The sequence below is a fragment of the Pongo pygmaeus genome, chromosome 12 (genome assembly GCF_028885625.2).
Source record: "Pongo pygmaeus isolate AG05252 chromosome 12, NHGRI_mPonPyg2-v2.0_pri, whole genome shotgun sequence".
Lineage (NCBI taxonomy): Eukaryota > Metazoa > Chordata > Mammalia > Primates > Hominidae > Pongo > Pongo pygmaeus.
Genome location: NC_072385.2, coordinates 28,382,286 through 28,388,534, shown reverse-complemented (window position 1 = coordinate 28,388,534; position 6,249 = coordinate 28,382,286).

Here is a 6,249-nt window from a genome sequence, read left to right as displayed (position 1 = left end):
AAGGACAGGTAAAATGGCATTTATGGGCTTGTCCATCTATCCCCGTGACCATACAGTTCTGGGGTGACAGAATCCCATTATAATGGGTCAAAACAGAGCAAGCAGCCCCCATGTCCAAAAGGAAGTTAACAGTCTTACCTGCCATGTTGAGGGTCACCCGAGGCTCCTTCGGAGATATGGTTAGTTGTCCAATGGGAGTTGTGGCAGAGGGTCCCAGGCCCCAACACTCTTGGGCTTGCCTGGCTATTTCGGCCATCATTAATTTGGGTGCTGATGGCCCCCTTTGGAGCGCTGGGCCGTCCCCCTTCCAATGACCAGTTTTCTTATAGTGTGTACACTGATTTATGTCCAAGGCATGGAGATGCGGATACCCAGCTTTGGGCTTTTCACCTTTCTGCTTTCCTTGTTCAGACCAAGAGTCAGGAGGGCAACTCCATGTGGGAGGAGAGTTTAAGGCTTCAGTGAAGAGCTGCACCTTGTGGGAGGTCCTTCTTGTTCTTTCTGTTTCCTCTGTTTTTCCCTGTTATTAAAAACTAAAAATGCCACATCCAAAAGTTGTTCCATAGGAGTCTGGGGACCCAGAGTTGATTTTTGTAGTTTTCTACAGATATCTTGGGTAGACTGGATTATGAAATGTACTCCCAAAAGGGTCTGTCCTTCCCTTGAGGCAGGATCAGTGTTAGTATATTTCCTAATTGCCTCAAATAAATGCCCTTGAAACAAAGCTGGATTCTCATCTTTACCCTGAGAAATTTCTTTAACCTCTTCATAGTTAACAGGGTTTTTCACAAATTTCTTCATCCCTTCCAACACACAAGTGACTGGTATGATCTCTCCTCTCCAAGTCCTCACTGCCCCTTTGATTGTTCTATTCTGGATCTTGATCTGGAACTGTTACACCTCCTGCCTTATATATATTATGGTTAGGGTTATGAGCCAATACCTCATCTGTATGGGTCCTAGTTGTCCCCAAAATGTGTTGTTTCTCTTCCAATGTACAGCACAGAAAAAACAAAACATGCAGATCCTGCAATGTTAAACTATAGGTCAGAGTTAATTTCTCAAACTCATCTATGCATTTTCTTGGATCTTTAAAGAAATGACCAAACTTCTCTTCACATAGAGCCAAATCAGACATAGAAAAGAGGACATGTATTCTTGCAGTGACTTCTTTCCCATTTGCAACCTGTCTAAATGGCCAAAGATTTCTCTTTGGAGGTTGATAAGAGGCTCCACTCTAAGTAGTACTTGCAGGGCTAAGTTCCTCAGGGAGTGGTGAGTATAGAGTGGGACTGGACAGGTAAGGAGGAGTGGATGAAGGGTTCTCAATAGAACTTTCAGGTGGACTACAGGGAGAAAGGCCAACACATCTGAACCTTCAGAGCTGACAGAAGGAGGTTCTGCTCCACCCAAAAATGTCCACTGAACTGGGGGAGCTGTACCAAGGGATCACCTAGTATGTCTGGTTTTCTTCCTTTTCTCTCATCAAACATGCACATGTCTGCTGCAGGGTTTTATTCTGACTGAGCAGTAAAACACTTGAACATATGGTATTTCATCCCATTTTCCTTCCTGCTTACAAAACAAATCGAGCTGAAGTATAGTATTAAAGGCCACGGTTCCAGTAGGAGGCCATTTCTCTTGTTTTTCTAAATAATACCAAGGCCAAACATATTACACAGAAACACCAGTTTTCTCTTCTTAAGGCCATTTAGTTTAAACTGGTCCCAATATTCAAGAATACATCTTACTGGTGAGTCTTTTGGGATTGACGCTGTGATTCCCATGAAGGAGGCAGGTGATATTGCCAAACTTGTGAGATTATATTGTCACTGGCCACATTCACTAAAAAGGATAAAAGAAGTTTTTAAGGCCAGCTACATTAATAAGGGGATCTTTGACAAAAATTGGATTCTCTTATTTAGACTATCTGAATAAAATGAGATGAGCCATGAATCTTAGATAATACACAACACGGACTCCAACAAAAGAAATGTCAAATAAGGCAAAGGAAATGCAGAGGATGTAGATGGTGATATAGTTTGGCTGTGTCCCCACCCAAATCTCATCTTGAATTATAGCTCCCATAATTCCCACATGTCATGGGAGGGACCTGGTGGGAGGTAACTGAATCATGGAGTGGGTCTTTCCTATGTTCTTCTTGTGATAGTGAATAAGTCTCACGAGATCTGATGGTTTTATAAAAAGGAGTTCCCCTGCACACACTCTCTTTGTCTGCAGCCGTGTAAGACGTGACTTTGCTCCTCCTTCGTCTTCTGCCATGATTGTGACACCTCCTCAGCCATGTGGAACTGTGAGTCAATTAAATCTCTTCCCTTTATAAATTACCCAGTCTTGGGTATGTCTTTATTGGCAATATGAGAACAGACTAATAAAGATGGGAATGAACAGAGCACACAGGTTCAGGGCAATAGTGGCACGTGGATTAGACAGGAAAAGACAGTTTGCCCAAATCCAAGAGAGGAAATAAGTGTTTGTTTGTTTAGTGTGCACAATAAAACAAAGCAGAAAGGAGAAAAGTCCCCTGATTTCCATCCTAGTGCTTCTCAATCATACCTAGTGGGCATAGCAGCAACAAAACACAATCGCATCTATCTAATCTTATTGCGCTTAGCTGTTAAATGCCAAATCTCAATCAGCAAGTTTAGAGACAGAGCCTTCAATGCTTTTTTTCCCCAATGTTTCACAAGTAACTGGACGGAAATCAGGAGGCACACGGGGGAAGGGTAACTTAAAATCCCTAGGACCAGTTAAATGAAGTCTCCTGAAAATGACAGTGAAACAGAGACGGCAACCAAGAAATCGATTCATGCAGTGAAAAGGACAAGGCAGATTAATACAAAGAACATAGCAGCTAACACCCCATGGTGCCAAACCGTTCTTAGCTGAAAGGGACTTATACTAGAATCATCTGGAAGATATTAAAAACCAAATGTCTAGGCCGCACCCCATATCAATTACATAAGAACCTTTTGAGGTGAGATCCAGGCAGCAATAATTTTTAGAGCTTCACTGGTGAGAAAACTGGTAACCACTGATAAGGGATTTTACGTAACAAGAAATCTGGAGTTAGGCAGTTCAGGGCTGATGTGGCAGCTTCTCAAAGCATTGGCAACCCAGGCTCCTCCTGGCTCTCAACTCTACTATCCCTGGAGGGTGAGGTCTTTGTCCTCATACTCATAAAATCACTGCCAAAGCCCCAGACATCAGGTCCATTGTCCACACAACAGGAAGGAGGAAGGGCCAAGATAAAAGCCTCCTCACAACTTCTGCTTAATTATCAATGACAGGAACTTTATCATATTGTCACCTATATCTTCAAGAGAGACTGGGAAAGGTATTTAGTTGGGCACATTGTCATGCCCCCCTGCCCCCACCCAAATCAGGATTCTATTAGTAAAGAAGAGTGAAGAATTGATATTGGACAAGCAAATATGAGGACCAAGGCCCTTGGCCCCCTAAAGTTTCACTAAAAATCACTGACTGAAGCAGACTGATTAATAGAAGAAAAGGCATAGATATTTATTTAACATGTACACATGGGAGCCTTCCAAATGAAGACCCAACTTCCCAATGAGGTTACAGAAAGAATGGAGGCTTGGATCCTGGTAAAACAGGTTATGGGAGGGAGGAGAAGAGGAATTCTGTGGAGCAGATTACTACGGAGAATGAATGACTCCAGTAACAGAGACAAACTTGTAGATAGTTCTCTTTGGAATCTGAACAGCCCTTGGAGACATCAGGATACTTGGAAAAGGATCTGCTCAGGTATGCTTACATCTTGGTCTTCTTTCCTGCAATAAACAATGACAACAGGGAGGGAACAAGAATAATTCTTCTCCTTGGTGGGTCTGGGTCTTAGGTGGATAAAGGAACTCCAGATTCCATGGGAGAGGCAGTGGGGGTGGGGGAGTCAGACAGATCCCAGTTTAACAGGTCAAAACACCATCTTTGGGGATATTGATTTCTGAGCCCCAACACAACTATCTATTTCTGCCACTAAAATGCTTATTAAACAAAAAACAACAGATACCCATTGGAGAGCTCCTTTCTCTGTTAATCCACTTGACTATAATAAAATATCAAAGACTGCTATAATAAAATACTGAGACGGGATAATTCCCTTGACTCCCTCTCAGGACTTGTGATAGGGGTGTGGCTCATTTACTCAGCCTCCCCATGTTCAATCCCCTTGCAAGAGGGAGCATTCGAGTGAGCAAGTGCAGGCACCAGAGTGAACCAACGCTGGAACTGGCCGGTCGCTCCTCTCTGGTGGGAGCAGGCACTGTGCGGGCCCTGCATCGGTGTCCAACCAATGCTCTTTGAGCTCTGCCATCCTGGGACAGCCAAGTGCCAACCAGCTCAGTGGAGGATGGCAGCCCTTGTCCTCTTTGCACCCAGGTTCTTGTCCAGCATCCAGGAAGAATCAGGTCTCACAAATGGCTTGAAAGACAGTGTATGTGGAGGATTTTATTGGGCAATGGAAGTGGCTCTCAGCGGGATGGGGAGTTGGAAAGAGGATGGTGCCCGAAGAAGGTGATGTTTCCCTGAAGCCTGGCTGTTTCCAGCCAGACCCCTCTCCAAAGCTGCACCGGCTGAAGTTAGCCATATCTATCCATAGTCTCTGACGCTCAGTTGCTTCTCTGTTCGCCATTCAATTGCTTGAATCCCTGATGCTCAGCAGCTTGTATCCCCAGTGCTCAGCTGCTTGTATCCCCAACACTCAGCGCTTGTGTTGCTCTGCCAGCTGAAGTCTTTTTATGGGCATAGGATGGGGCATGGAAGGCCAAAAAGGCGTCATTTGGGTGGAAAAACAGGGTCAGCTGTTTTCACTTAGGGCCGCAGTTCCAGGCTCAAGGGTGGGGTTTAGTCGGGAGCCCAGTCCTTCTGTATCAATACCAAAGACTGCCATAATGGAAATGCCAAAACTGCTATAGTAAAATACCAAAGACTGGATGGCTTATAGCCAACATTTATTTCTCACAGTTCTGGAGGCTGGGAAGTCGAAGGTGCTGGCAGGTGCGGTGCTTGGTGAGGGCCAGCTTCCTGGTTCAGACTTGGTTCAGTTTTTTGGTTTGTCCTCATATAATGGAAGAGGTAAGGGATCCACCCTCATGATCTAATCACCTCCCAAAGGCCCCACCTCTTTGGGGGTTAGGATTTCAACACCAGAATTTGGTGGCACATTCAGACCACAGCACCTTCATATCTTTGAAACTCCATCAATATATAGTGGAAGAAACTTCTATGCCATACCACCTAGTTATAGGTTACATAACAGAGCATTTTCTAAAAAGTCAAGATGTAAGTTTTATTTTACTTATGTCTTACTGAAAATGAGGCCTTCATCTTAATGAGATATATTTCTTTTCTTAGACATTTTTATTTCATAAGGCCCCTTATAATTTAAAATCATATTTTTTGAACGATATGAGGAAAAATAAGCATGAATGTTCATGGTGTTTTTGAGAAGAAACATTCAAGAGGTGCCGTTGGTAAGGTAGGAAACCACATGGCCAGGGCAGGCTTTGAGTGCCAGGCTGAGGGGTTTGGGACTCTTCCCTTACAGAAGATCAAGCGTCCCCCCTTCTCCCACCTCCCAATCCTTCCCTCCAATAAAGTCTAACATCTTATTCCTGGATGCTCTCCGGTTTTTGGTTCCAGTTCCTGGTTTCTGTCCCTCACAGTGCCCAGATGTACTCCCTTTTTATGTTTAAGCTAGATTGCAAGGGCTTCCACAACACTTACCAGACAGCTGAGGTCATGAGGCTTAGTGCTAATGAGGAGACAGGAGAAATGAGACAAGATGCATGTACTCAAGGCTGCTGACAACAGGCAGCCAGATGAGAGTTGGCAGCTGAGTCAGAAGTGCACAGGGGTAGGGGGAGAGAGAGGCGGGGAGCAAAGGCCGAGTCTGAGATTTGAGGCACAGTCATGTGTCAGCAAGAGGATGCTGTACAAGGAATGGGGAAGTTGGAGGGAGAAGATGTACTTTGGAGAAAGATGATGAGTTTGGTTTCAAAAGGGAAAGGCACTTCTCTTTTACTGAGAGACAGCCTACTCTGGGCTGGTTCTATGTTGCACACTCAAGAGTGTGGGACAATCAAAGTTGCAGCAAGCGGCAGTGATTCAGGATGGTAGCATGAGGGCAGGGGTGGGAGTGGAGGCATGCCGGGGTAGACAGGATGAATACACTCATGGAGAAAGAGGGCACGGGGGCCTCGGGCT